We start from the raw sequence: 15,292 nt of genomic DNA, 5'->3' as shown, positions 1-15,292 counted from the left end.
TTCTGTAAATTGGCCCCCAAGTTATGTCATTGTTAATAATGCAATTTACCAGTTGAAGGAAATTTTAATTCCATGAAGAGCTTTAAAAACTTTCTTGTGTAATATTCTGCATGTTGTTTTGTGGTGGGCTCGACTGCCTACATTAAGCAAATGAAAAGAAGTTGCAGCAACCTCCTGCACAAGACTGAAAGGCTGCAGTTTGGTCCAGAGTCCTGAGCCATAGGGAATTAACATTGGCTATTTCAGACAGCTGTATATAAATGATAAAAAAATTTAAAAATATTAAATATACCTGACCACTTTTTAGGAAGTTCACCAGTACAGAAACATATATGTCCAATATGTTTATTTTTTCCTGGGGAGAAAATTTTCACCAAAATCTCTTTGAATTTAAAACAACAAAAGATGTATTTATCTGATTATCAAAGCTGAAGTCCCTTGATGTATCAGCTTCTACTGCACTGTTAAAAGGAAACTTAGCTAGAATATTGGAGGACTCAGAAATGGAGTTTTTCTCACTTTTTTAATTGGTATTTTCTTACATTAAAAGAAAAAAAGTACTTCCAAAAGTATGGAGAAAGAAAAAACCTAAAAAACCTTATTATGTAAATTCAGCATACTTCTTTTCAGAAGACTTTTGCATCTGTACAAATGAAACTGATTTTTTGATGTTCAGTACTCAGCTAAATTTGAAGGAAAAGCTATAAACCAGTGCAGATTAAGAAAATCCTTAAGTATTCCAAATCTAAAAACATAAGTTCAAGATATATTTCAAATGTGTAGTTTCTTATTTTAGACAAGATTCACTGATTACTCAGCTTCCTCTCTTGCAAACTAACTGTCATATTGAAAAAAATCACTGATGTCAGTGAAATTACTTTTCTCAGCAAAATCTGACTTCTGAAGTTTTTTGGAAAGGTTGAGCTGATAGAAATGATTTTGCTGGGACTAGCCAGCATTTCTCTGAGTTATTCCAGTTGTAGTCCCTTCTTTCATGTTAGCATATGGCCTTGTTCCACATCATGAGCCAAAATATGCATTTGCAGGTCTGTACAATGTTTGTGTATCATTTATTGCAAAGGCAGACAAAGTCCATAGTCCAGGTTTTGTTGAGACTGAATGTTTACTCTTTTATCCAGAAGCTAAAAATGATGTTTAATTTCAAATTTAGCATTTCCTTTATTCTGGATGTATTCCATTTCCTTTATTCTGGATGTATTCCCAACTTGTATGTTTAGAGGAGGAAAACAGAGGTAAAGCCCCATGGCTCCCTGTTATTGTGTTGAGAAACACTGAAGACAGACCTTGGGGCAAGCAATAAAAACTGAAGCTAACTTTGTTTATACACTGCATTATATTTAGAAAGTAATTCTCCGATGTGGTATCAGAACAGACTTGAGAAAAAGTCTTTAATGCACAGCAAGGGTTAGCTGTCTAATGAGGTATGAGACAATTATATTAATCAACTATGTCTTTTCTTACTGTTTTTCCTTACTCTCTCAGGGTAAAGAGCTGCACATTGGCTGTACCTCATTTTTATTGGGTCTGCCAAACTTAACTGCAAGTGAGAGTTCAGGAAGCTCCTAGAGACATCTGTCTGATATTTGTCTTGCTACAGCTGCTGATTAATTTATCTGTGTGGAGCAAAACATTTATTGTTTGTACTAGTCTGCTTCCTTTCCTTTTTCTTAATTCCTGGGTTAAGATAGTTACAGTTATTTTTCTTCAGACATTTAAAATTTGAAACCATTCAGACATTGTGTTTTTGCTGTATATATATCTATATATTCTTACATTGTTAATAGGCATCCAGAAACAACCCATAATACACCCTAAAGTGATTGGCTTTTGTTTGTGTGGCCAGGTTTTGGTAGCAGGGAGGACAGTGGAGTGGCTGCTGTGAGAGGCTGCCAGGAGCTTTGCCAGTGTCCAGGAGAGGCAAAGGCAGCTGGCTCTGAGATGGACCCTGCTGGCCAAGGCAGAGCCCATCAGTGACAGTGAAGATTGTGGTGAGGCAGGCTGTCCACCTGAAGCCCATTAAGGTCCACCTGGAGCCCTGGAGGACCCTCATGCTGGAGCAGCTGGATGCCCAAAAGAAGCTGTGAGCCGGTGGGAAGCCCATGCCAGAGCAGGATCCTGGCAGGACCTGTGGTCACGAAAAACAACGAGTCCATGCTGGAGCAGGATCCTGGCAGGATCTGTGGTCATGTAAAACAACGAGTCCATGCTGGAGCAGGTTTGCTGGCAGGACCTGTGACCCCATTGGGCTGTAGGAGCAGGGTGTTCCTGAAGGACTGCACCCTATGGAAGGGTCTGAGTTCGAGCAGTTAATGAAGGAACTGTGGCCCATGGGAAGGACTCAATTTAGAGACATTCTTGGCAAACTGACTCCCATGGGAAGGATCCCTCTGTGGTTAGAAAGAGTGTGAGGAGTCATCCCCCTGAGGAGAAAGGACAAGAAGACACAGCATGTGATAAGCTGACCACAGACACCATTCTTTATCCTTCCATGGTGCTGTGGACAGGGATGTAGAGATAATCAGGAGAAAACTTGAGCCCAGGGAGAATGGGGGAGTGGTGTTTTAAGATTTGAGTTTATTTTTCTTTCCCCTACTCTTGACTTGATGGGTAACAATTTAAACTAATTTGCCCAAGTCTGTTTTACCCATGAAAATAACTGGTGAATGACCTCTCCCTGTTCTTTTCTCAACCCACAAGCCTTTTGTTATATTTTCTCCCCCCTTGTCCAGTTGAGAAGGGGAGTGATAGAGTGGCTTAGGTGGGCATCTGTCATCCTGCCAGGGTCAGCCCACCACATGGTTATACAAAGTTTAATTCTAATGCTATTATATTCTGATCTTGTTTCCACTGGAGTGTTTTTAGGTACTTGTTCATATCCTGATGTCTGCCTTTTACAGATCATTTTGTAGCCACCATTCCTGCTTGTTGGGTGTCCAGAAGTTGCACAGCTTGCTCACCTATTATGAGATGGAGAGAGAAACCTGCACCTGCATGAAACATGCAGGACTGCCTCTTACACTGCTCTTCAGCATGTCCTGCTTTGTCTTGCTCTTTTCCTCGTAGTAGTCCCTTTCTCATGGATGGTACCCACAATCCCACCATCAGAAAATACTCAAGATGGCTTATCAGCAGAAAGCTTCTTATTTTAATGCACCAGTAATTGCTACTTTTTTTATAATGTGTACAATGCAATGTGGGAACTTGGAATTGCACAATAGAAACATTCCCTTGCTGCCTTCCATCCCTCTCAGTTGCCTAAAGAAATGATGTATTAGAGAGCCAGAAGTGAGAGCTTTGTGCTCCTTTGACCTCCACATGAACATGCACAATAAAACTCAAACTCAAACTCAAACTTTACTCAGAGCAAAGGAACTATGCTGCAGAAAGCCCTATCAGACAATAACAGCACCTTTATTTCAGCAGTACCATTAGCAACAGTAGGAGCCAGCTGTCTAAAGCTTCAGTCTGTAAGCTCATCCTGGATATTGTCTGAAGTGGGATTTGGAGAATACTACATTCAGAGAAAAGCAAGTTTAGAGGGATTTTGCTGATATCAGATTTGAAGAAAACCTAACATAATGTGCTTTTCTGAAGATGAAAAAGCTTCCAGCTGACAGCTAATGCAGATGTCCATAGTCAGATATAAGAGTGTTAATGTATCTACAGTGTAAAGAGAGATAAAACCTTGCTTGTGTTTTAGGCTCATTTATATGTGTGACCAGTATTATCCAGAAGTTGCAGGCTATGATGGTAACAGTAAATCAATAAGATGAAAAAAAGGAGACAAGGACACAGGAGTAAAAAGAAAGTGTTTTCATCCAGATTGAAAAGAGGTTCCTTCAGAGAGCTCAGGAAGGATACTCACAGCTCAAATTTTAGACATCTGGTTAAAGTTCATAAATTAGGACAGTCAGCCTACAGTTTACTCCAATGGGAGAAGGCAACAGAAGAATGTCTTCTTCTTCTTCTTTTTTTTTTTTTTTAATCTTTCTTATTCAAATCTCTAATCAGATAATTTAATCTGGTTTTCATTAGCACTGTAGTTTGAGTCAGCAGAATTCTTTTGAAATAAATTTCCTTATCACTCCTGCTTGCCATGATTTTGCAGAAAGGAAAGGGCTTGGGGTTTCAATTGAGACCATCTCAAAACATGGGGTTCAGGAGTCTTCAGGTGTTCAACCTACAAAAGCACACTAGAAATAATGTGAAGTTAAGCCCCAGCAGTGCAGGTGTTATGGTGTTCTGTCTCCAGATCAGTTCTTGCTATGTTGCCCTGCTTGCTGATGCAGACACAGTCTCTCTGCTGCTGTCAGTCCCTGTAAATGCCCTCACCAGTGTTTACTGAAGGCAGCACAGAATCCTGCACTATTGCCAGAACTGAACTCATGTTACTAAAACTCAGTTTAGAGAGGACAAAATTATCGTGAAATCAGATTTTAGTGAAAGCTACTTTATGCTTACTGTTTTCCCAATAGTCTGTTTGAGAGGGAAGATGCTAATCAATTTATGCTTAATTTTCTCTCAATCATTTGCTCTCAAATTGCCAGGCTCTCTTGAGTCTTGGAATTGTCCACAACCTGCCCTACAAATCCTTCTTGCAATACTTTGCTCAGTGACATGTATGGCCAGAACACTTCTCTAAATTTGGAGCTGCAATCAGTGCTGGTGTGTTGGATTGTCTTTGGTGGTCTGAGAGTCACTTCCATCAGGTGCCAGCATTAGCATTTGTGGTGGCTGCAGCTGGTTGTAAATTCAGCAAACATTTTTCACATTGTAGAAAATTCAGAGTGATATAAAGACCATGCCAAAGTTAACTTCAAGTCAAGAAATCAGTGTAATTCTTTAAGAAAAAGGAAAATCTGTTTCTTGTTGAACCCCAACAAAGGTAACTGCTTTACTGCAAGGTTATTACTATCTAGTAGATTAAGCACTGAGTGAAGAAATGGATAGTCTTACCTGTTGTTAATTTGCTCAGACATCTTGGAATGTTGGATCTTATTCTTCCTGTGTCTCATTTTCACATCATGATGGAAAAAAATTCTTTTTTTCTATCACAATATGTGTGACAAGAAATAATGGATCTCTCTACAAAGGAAGTGTAAAGCTAGTGATTTTTTATTTAATTCTTCCAGATGAGCTTAGTATTAAAGTGCATATTGAGGTTGAGGCAACTCCATAAAAAGAACACAGATTTTGTGTTCTTTGGGAAAGGAGAACTGGTGGATCTTCAAAGGCTCACATCATAAAACAGAAGTTCCTCCCACTAAATAGGAATGTGATTCCTCAGGTATTGAAAATCAAGGGTGACTCTGAACAGAGAGGGAGAGAAAATTATGCATGTGACTCCACCATCAGAAGGCTAAAAAATTACTTTATTATTCTATACTATATACATTGCATCTAAATTGAATCTGCCTCGCACTCTTGCTCACAACTGCACAGAACTGCACTCATCTCTGATTCTCCCATGACTGCCTTTTGACAGTCCAACACACACACTCTCCTGGCCCTGACAGGCCAAGGGAACAAAACATCCTCACTCTGGGTAAACAATCTCCATATTGCATTCCACTTTGGTGCAACACAGGCACAGCAAGTGATAAGAATTGTGTTTTCTTTCCCTGATGTTCAGAGAATATGAAACCCAGAAATATTCCTGGGAAGAATTGTGCCTTGCTTTTCTCTGTGAAGAGAAATGTGGCAACGCCCTGGTAAAACTTTGAGAATGCAAAATGTGAAATACTGGACATGGAGCTGCTGAAGGCAGCAGCATGGCAGAGGAGGTGTGGCAGCTCTGTGTCCCCAGGTTCAGCCTGCATCAAGACCAAGCATGTGTTCGCAAGAGGAAAATGCATGTGCAGACACACGATTCATATACACAAACACACACGTGTATACCGGTATGTACATCATATATATCATATATATATATATATAGATACATATATAGACCATATAGATATATAGATCATATGCATCATATATAAATAGGTACATCAGCCACACAGGGGGATGCACACAGGAGGCATTGGGCCGTGCCTGCCCCAGGGTCTCCCAGCCTGGTCCTGCTGTGCAGGGAGCAGCCTCTCACCACACAACCTGACAGATGCAGTGTGAGGCTTTGAGAGAACTGTTTTCCTGTGCAGCTGAAATGTGTGAGCTGATGGACAGTGTACAGCTAAGCGGGTGAGGAACCCAAAGATGTAAACAGGAACTGAGAAGTCTGCTTGGCCCCAGGTGAAAGCTGAACCTGGCTGACATAGAGATATCAGCCAGGAAACCCTGTGTAGCTCAGAGTATAAAGAGGAATTTTTTTCTGTTCACTGCTATAATATAACTAACAATATTTATCTTTTTTCCTCATAGCTTTGTAACCACCTCACTAATGTGGTTACAAATATCTATATAATTTTTATTCATTTGAACTGAGGTCTAAATTTAAGCTCTCACTTTGCAGTACATTCCTCACTTGGAGCTTGGAGAGGTGCAAGAGACTATCCAATCTGCTGTTAAGGCTTGTCTTGGGTGCAGCCATCTGCCCTTCTGCCCTACCAACAGTGCACAGTGCTCTTTCTATACCACACTGCTCATGGGTCAGCAGAACCGGCTGTGCTGTTGCTCTGAGGGAGCCTGGAAAACAACAATGGAAACTTCAGCTATATGCCCCTCATTGCAGTCAGATACCTCCTCACAGAAATGTGAATTTCCCCTCCCTTCATTAGAGCTGATGTGCCTCTGAATGCAGCTGCTTTCCCCTTTTCTGCTCTTTCAAAGCACAGAAAGACCATCAAGTTGCTCACCAAAGACTGTTCCAGCAGGGTGCTACTAAATGCTGAAGAACTAGTTGTGCCCAACATCAAGAATATTTCTCTTGAACTTTATGTCCTCTAAGTGCACAATTTCCTCTGCATTTCAAGGCTTTTTTTTATTTTTTTTTTTTTTTTTGGTTTTATTTTTTTGTTTTAGTACTTTACTTACCCTATAATGACAGAGGTTTGAGTGTCTGTGTATATATATTTCAATGCTAGTTTTTGAGACTTTGCATTTGCAGATGCATGATGGTCAGAAATTTAGCTTCAGAGGCTCTTGTGTACCTGTCTGAACACTCACATGCAGTTTTTGTTCAGTTTAATGTTAAAATGTCATACTGACATCACAAGATCTGACAACACTGACATAATGAAAATGTCAGCATATATGATGGCGGTAGTTTGCAAAATAAAAAAAAAAGTTGATTTGACTGGCAGTTGAGGAACTTGTAGAGCTCTTGATCTAATATAAGTTATATTTTCCACAATTAAACCAAGTTTTTTAAATAAAAATGCTCTAGTCTTTAGGCTTCTGTACACCTAGTCATTAAAATGTTCCCAAATTGAGGTTTCTTAAAGCATTTACAAAAATATCCAGTAATAAATTTTGGCCATAATCCATAAACCCTGACTTCCAGGGAAGATAATATGCTTTTCACATATTTTCAAAGATTTCCTTAAATTTCAGACACTTCTCCTAAGACTATTTTTTTCGTAACACACTTGAAAAACAAATGCAAAAAAGATTAAAACTTAAATGAAATAAATTAATTTAAAATCAAGTCTATTAAGTCCAATAAGCTTTAGAGATCTGTATTGAGGTTTATTTTAACAAGAATGCTAATTAATTGCTAAGTGCTGTGGTTGTTTTAAACTCTGACTATTAGCCTGCTATATGTATTTGATCATGTTCAGTGGTCCTTGAAAGTGACTTCACATTGAATGGCCAAATGTCAGCTGGATTTTGTGACATTCCAGGGGGTAAAAAGCCTTCTTACCCTGAAATAGGAGATAAGAAGTCATTACATTGAGCTTGCACAAATACAGGTTTTCAAAGGCCAGTGTTTGTTTGAGGACAGCTGTAACCACAGTATTTGGCAGTTCTGTATCTGAGGAGAAGAAATCTGTCTCCACATCCAGGGAGTTCACTATGCAGGAGGCTGACCAAGAAAATGGCAATGATCTACTTGTTTTTAAAGTCTATTGATCCAACTGATCATTCATTCCCTTCTGATAGCCACTGTTTTGTCTCTCTTCTTCTTAATTTCTTTTCCTTAATCCATATCCCATTCCTGCATGGCCTGTCTTGCTTTTGTTACTCTGCAGTGCCATCACCATTACTCAAGGACCTCAGGAATTTTCATGGGGTTTGGGTTGATTTGGTTGGGGTATTTTTATTCAGCACTTTTCTACTCACAGGCTTCTAAAAGAGATGTCAGAACAGCACATCTGCTCACATCTCCTTACCTAGTCAGAGATGGAACAAGACAATAAATAAATAAAATATCTGTAAGTCAGTCTCTACCATCAAACCACAGATCTCTGAAACCATGAAAAGCATCAAAGAAGTCTGGTCATAGGAAACCAGCTTAGGTTATATTTATAGTATTTTAACCATAATGTAATTGTTTGGTACTCTTGATAAAACCTATTAATCAGATAGATAAAAAGTGTCTAGGAAGAATTCTTGTCAGTTTGAGCCTTGGTATTTGTGCATTCACAACACAGAAGAATGGCCAAAGAAACACTGTTCATCAAATTTTAAGTATAACTTTTTTTCCTTTCCGTCAGGAAATGAAGGAAAAAAGAGAGAGAACATTAGAGGGAGCTGTTGTACAAAGGAAAAAAAAAACCTTTTGGTATTTCAGAAACCTTTCATTTCTTGTAGGCAAAATAATAATAATAAATACAATGCAGAAGAAAAAGAGAGGGGAGTGAGCATGTAGGAAAGAAGCCATGACAGTTATAAAAGGAAATATGATTATGTTTAGTGATTTGATGAACACGTCCCATAACGCTGATCTTTGGGATGGCACAACTGGAAGGGCTGCTGGGCAACAGACATGCTGCTTAAAAATGTCAGTGTAACAGTCAGCCTGCAGCCACCCGAGCCCTTGACCTAATTAATTTTGCATGGCTTGACGGAGCATCCTTCAGGTTCATTCATTCCTTCAAAGCATAAAGCTTGTGCTGCTCTTTGTGCTGGGGAGAAGGAGGGAGAGGGAAAGGGCGGAGAAGTCAGTGTGGTCTGGGGAGCCCCTGCAGAGGAGTCGTCTCTTTTAAAGCAGAATGGTGTCACCTGGAAGATGTTTAGTGACCTCATCTCTTCTGTGATTTGTGTTTTCCATCTGCTGTGCTACCCTGGGCACTTGGTCTGCTTTAAAAGGATGCACCCACCAGTAAGGAAGGAGTGGGTCACACTTTTTGGAGGAACTGGTCTTTATTATTGTTTACTGAAACGCCACCACATTGTTTACTGAAACGCCACAGTTTCACCACACCGTGAAACTGTTTGTTACTTTCCTTGTCATGCATGTAAAATGCAAATTTTGGGGCTTTGTTCCCTGAAAGAACATCGTTACTTCTACTCCCATTTCCACATGAAAACTTCACACCATAAAAATGGGACAACGTGGGGGCAGGTCTGGATAATTTATGACTGTTTTCCAGATCCTGTAGGTTATTGTTACAAACGGGACTGAGTGAACAATTAAGAACCAAGATCCTTAGCAGACTCCACAATTAGGATTCAAAGTAGAAAGTGAGCCATTTTTTTTAACATGAGATTCTGTGAAATTTGGTCTCAGCAGAAACAGTAACTGAAATCACTTCTGTGTTCCATGTACTTGTGGTTTTAGTTTTTTCTTCATTTTAAAATAATTATTTATAAAACACAGTAGGCACTTGCAGTCTATTTTCTTTTTCTGTTTCAGGATATTATTTCCTGGAAAACCAAGAGAACACATTTGCTAGATTGAGATGAACTCAATATCACTTTTTTGGTGAATGGTCTACTACCCAATTTTTTCTACATTTTCCTTATATTTTCCTTTCATTTTTTTCTACATTTCCTTTTCATTGTTCAGACTACCAGGCAGATGTTAACTTTTGAAATCTTTTTGGTTTCGTGCAGTTTCAATATTTTCACATATACAAAAGAAAATGTTGTATTTTGGAATTTACTTAAATTGTGAAATGCACTTTTATTTTTCAAGCATCTCTCGGTGTTAATTTGTTTTCAGTTAACTTGGAGACACTTCTTCAGTCCACATGGTCATTTTGAAACAGGAGAATCTATAAAATTCAGATTCCTTATTGATAGCACCATAATCCTGACAAACTTCACTCTTAGGAACTGTAATAGATAAGGAAGTACAGAAAATTCTGTTCACCTAGGATTGCATCTTGAAGGGCTGCACACAGACCTTTTAAGGACACAAAATAATGTGGAGAACAGTTTTCATCCCTACATTGCAGGGACCATCTATCCCCTTCTGTGCATTGTGGTCTTGCTATTTCATATATAGGATTTCAAAATGAATTTCAGTTAAGGATTAGCCTCATTTATTTTTTTCAAGAAAATAAAAGCAGAAGTAAAAACATGAAAATAAAAGCATTTTGAGGGAGAACAAAATGTCTCCTTCCATCTGTAAATCCCTCTATTTTGAATTCTCTCACAGCTTTACTTTTCCTGCACGTGGTGAGCAGATGACTTAATTTTACATTCTCTCTGTAAAAGTGTAACAGTAGCTGCATTTGCCATACTGCTAAATATGCTAAAGAAACTTATTCAAACAAAGTTTAAAATTATTTAAAAAGTAGAATGTTAATGTATGCCATTTTGGAATTCAAAGGAATGACACTTGATAAAGACATGACATTGATATTTATGATTTATTGATGATTTTATATTTTGATGGAATCACAATTGATATTGAATGCAGGGAATTTAAGATTTTTTTTGTATTTGAATGCAGGCAAATTTATTGAGTTTGGGTCTTAATATTAAGGATACCAACTTTCTTGAAACATAATGGCATCCTATGCTATTCAATTTCAGAATCTGAATTCATCTGCATCTCAAGAAACAAACGAAATAACACAAAACTGTAATGACAAATAAGTATATTGCATGTGTGTGTGTGTGTGTGTGTGTGTGTGTTCAATGGCATTAAAATATTTGGGGCTTTGTATTCAAACAATGAATTCTCTGGCAAGATAACTAAGCCTATTTGGAATTTGATTTGAAAATATTAATGATGAGCTAGAATGTCTTCATGGTGCTTTGACATAAGGGCATCTTCTAAATCTTACCACCTTTATATTCTAATATGTAATACAAAGCCAGAGATACATGTGAGAACATCATTATGTATCTGGAAGAAAGGTCCTTTATTTAACTGCCTGTATTTCTTGCATCTTGGTGGGAGACTCAATTGCCAGACATGGACTGTTAAAATGGCAATTAGGAAACATGAGATTAATGCAGACTTGCTGACTTAATTAGCCTTACCATGCCACTTCAGTCAGAAATATTAGATAGGACACAGAAGAATGGAAACACCTCAGCCTCACTGACAGTGGCAGGAGGAAGCTTCTGTGCCCTCATGCCTGGGCAAAGGCTTACTGAAATTTGCCTCACTGAACTCAGAACTCCTGGAAAGGAATTGTGCTAATATCTGGAGCTGTAGTCAGCAGCTTCAGATTCTTTGAAGTAGGAATCCTGTCTTGGTCTTTTTTTGTTTTATCCCTTTTGGATAAACCTTTTAACAACTGATAGTGGACAAAGCATAAAACCCTTGCAACCAAATGTGAGCTTTAGATGCAGCTTTGGAAGAATGGGATTAATTAGTTTTGGAATAGGATTTCTTGGGGTAACTGAAGCAAAATTTCCTCTTTTTTTTTTTTTTTTCTTTTTTTTTTTTCATACCATTCATGAGAGACTCAGTGAAAAAGTTTTCTGAATATGCTGAATTTCAAAATGTAAGAAAAAAGGAGTACAAGATGTGCACAGCATCTTTCCCTCCCAACTGATCTAGTCCCACGTTCCTTACAGGGCTGTGGACATGACCCTTTCAGACAACTCTGCCTGGGACATGCAAATCACTATTACCAAAAATCTTTGAGCATATGTCAGAAAACTGCTTAAGATACAAGTCTAAATGCAGGTCAAACACAGACCCATTTTAAAATCACTGTGTTGCTGAAGAGCTTTTAGGAGAATTTTATTGGACAAGTGTAATCAGATAAGATACATTATTTGCAGGGTTTCATAAATAACTTTGACTAGATAAATGGAGATAATTACATTTTGTCTTAGTAGGACTAGAGTTACAAGACATATATTGCTGAACACAAAGCAGCTGAAATACCTAACAATTATGAAATAGCAATCAAAAATATGGATTTCTCTAAATCCCACAGCTGTCAATCTGGCTTCTTTCTTTAGCAGAAGGAAAGGTAGGTAGCATCTGAAGATTACTTTAACATCTTTATTCTGTCTACAGGAAATCTTCTACAGTAATATACCAACAGGCTTCCTGAAACAGGTTATCTCATATTTTTGTAAGCAGCTGTACCTGATTTTTTAAAAAAATAGCATTGTATTACTCCATGATGTATCACTGTTGAACTCTCCTGTCTGTAAATACTGCTCTTGTATAGGGTCCTCCCTTCTCTCTTTATCACAGCTTCTTTTAAATGACTTCTGTGTACTTCCTCTATGGACTGGAGGGTCCATTGTGATCCACATGTGAGGCTGCAGGGAAAAAGAGGTGGGCAATATAGATGGAGTCCTTACAGAAAATGTTTGCCTTGTGGAACGCAGTTAGAAGTAGGTATGACATGAAGCCCCATTTTGACAGCAGTAAAGATGAAAACTTGACTCCAATGTGTAAAAACAAGCAGGATAGTAATTCTTGGGTTTGTGAGGGTCCTGAACTGCCCTGCAGAACAAGTAAGAAGGGGATACTAAACCCAGAGCATGTGCAGTTTTTTGTGTCACTCCTCAGAGGAAAATAAGCTCTTATCAAGGTAAATGAGGAGTACATCAACTGAACTAAGGTGTATATCTTTAAAAAAGAAAAATCTTCAGCAAAAGAATCTTCAAGAAAAGATCATCAAACGAAAGCAGGAAGAAATAAAGATGACAACAGACTTCTAACTATGTTGCTGGAAAGACACTCACCATGCCAAGAGTACCAAAGTCAGGGACTCACCACTAGCTCTGTGGACTGTGCTTCACTGAATAACTCTGTCTGGGTATTCAAACTGTTCTTGCTGAAATAGATCTCACCCGGTAGTAAGATGCTGCATTTTGTGTTTTGCAAGCCAATTTTTTTGTGTGAGTGCAGGATCAACACATTATTTTCCTTTATGGTCTCCTCTATTTCTCATTTGGAAAAAATGTAATTTTATTTACATTACTTTTACTTTTCAATTTTTCATGAGTTGTTCACTCTAAGTAGATCTAGACAATCAAGGTGGACAGTGGGTGAAGCCCTTAATGTACTAGAATATTTTAAAATGAAGCTATAGATAAATGTATTCTTTGAACTAGAAGTATGTGAGGATGTGTTTGAAACACTAAAAAAAAGGTAATTTTAAATGTTCCTGCAGTAAGAATTACTCTAGTACCCTATGGGCTACACTTGTAATATTTCTCATTTAGTAACCACTATCACTACTAGTATAACCAATAATATGATTGGTATTAATCAATAATCAAAATCAGTTAAGTATTGATTATTCTTGCTGCTGGCTACCATAGAATTTTAGATAGTAGTTATTTAGAAATAAATACAATTTTTAAAAAAATGAATAGTAGAAATGAGTATTAAAGTAACAGAACAACAGAAATAAATGAGAGTATAATTGAAGAATTTATAGAAGCAAATGAAATGTGGCACACTGACTGGCAGGTGAAAATGTCTACAATACTATTGTTACCCACACATGGCTGCAAGCACGTCAAGTAACGCTACATCTCAAAATAAACTTGTCAGTAAGTCTCACTATCCCAAACTTTTGTTCCTGAGATTCACCAGAAAGAGATATTTGAGGCAGTGAAGCCAAACCTTTTCCATGTACTTCCACCACAGGAGCTCCCTACGTGAAATTCTCTGTCCCAGATAGTACCTGATTTGCACCTTGGATTATTTTTTTGCTTTTCATTGAGGAGGACTTATAAGTCTGACTCACCTTCTGGGAACTAGTTCAAATGAGCTTCATTTGCCCAAATTAAAACATCTAAATTTGAAACACTGAATCTGAACTAATCACTTTTGTATACTCTGTACTTGTGAGGAAAAATCTTTGCAGAGAAGTTCTTGCAGATGGCATTCCTCTGATGGTGGATATTCACACGTGGAGCAGCCAGGCTTCTTTAGCAAGTGCTGGTAATGCTTGATTCATCTGATCTGCTAAAAACTATATCAGTGTAGAAGATCTCATTTCAGGAATTTCTGTTGATGTTCTCTATTGTCTACAATGTAACTGTGATTGATTATTTTTCAAGGCAATGCATTGTCTCCTAAATACCACCTGCATTGAATCCAACTAAAAACTGATCTTCTGAAATTTTTTATTTGCTATGCCCAGTGTAATGCTTGAAAAAAATCACCCAATATTTAACTGTAGATATCATGGGGATTGGCAAAGGCCAAAATGGGTTGGGGAAGAGTGATTGATCCAGGGTTAATGAGCTGCCATGAACTCAGCCTGTGAAATGTACTTGTGAGTCATGTTAGACTTTGAGGGAAAAGTAATAAAAGAAAATCACAGACCAGGTCAGACTAAAGAAAAAGTGCAGACCTTTGGTCCCTAGTGAGGTCTTGCCTGAAAACAGAAGCTTATTGGATTGTTTCTAGCAGTTGATTCACCCTTTTGTGTGAGGGTCTGACTCTGAATTGGCGTTTTGAGATTCCTGGTCCTGACTTCAGTTGCTACACTCCTACCCCTGCCAAAAGGTAATTTCATCCTAGCTGTCAATTTATGTTTGTTTTTGGGTTTCTAAACCTCCATAAACTTCCTTAACTATACAAATGTACCTGTCCTTGTGACACTGTAGAAGGGAGATGTGTCTCACTGATAGGCTGCCTTGGGAGAAGAAATGGCTCTTTATTACACATTCTCACAAAGTTTTAATCACACTAATGTATTTCTTTTCAAGTTAAAGAATGGTTATTCCTTTCATTCAGAAGCTCCTGGCTTTAGCTTTTATGTTGCACTACGTAACAGAGCTTTATTGATACATTTTTGGTATCAGCATCAGTTTCAGCTCTCCAGAGCTCCAGGGTGCTGCCCCAAAATGGAACTTCAAGCAGCAACTTCTGTCATCAAACATCATAGTAGGTGCAGTGCATCAGTGTTACTTTTTGCTGTGAGAAAAGAAGAAAAAGAAAAAAGAAAAAAAGAAAATGAAAAAAGAAAAGAAGAAAAAGGAAAAAAGAAAAAAAGAAAAG

Source organism: Onychostruthus taczanowskii, unplaced genomic scaffold (assembly GCF_017590055.1).
Source record: "Onychostruthus taczanowskii isolate IOZ18803 unplaced genomic scaffold, ASM1759005v1 scaffold58, whole genome shotgun sequence".
Lineage (NCBI taxonomy): Eukaryota > Metazoa > Chordata > Aves > Passeriformes > Passeridae > Onychostruthus > Onychostruthus taczanowskii.
This window is presented reverse-complemented; position numbering follows the sequence as displayed.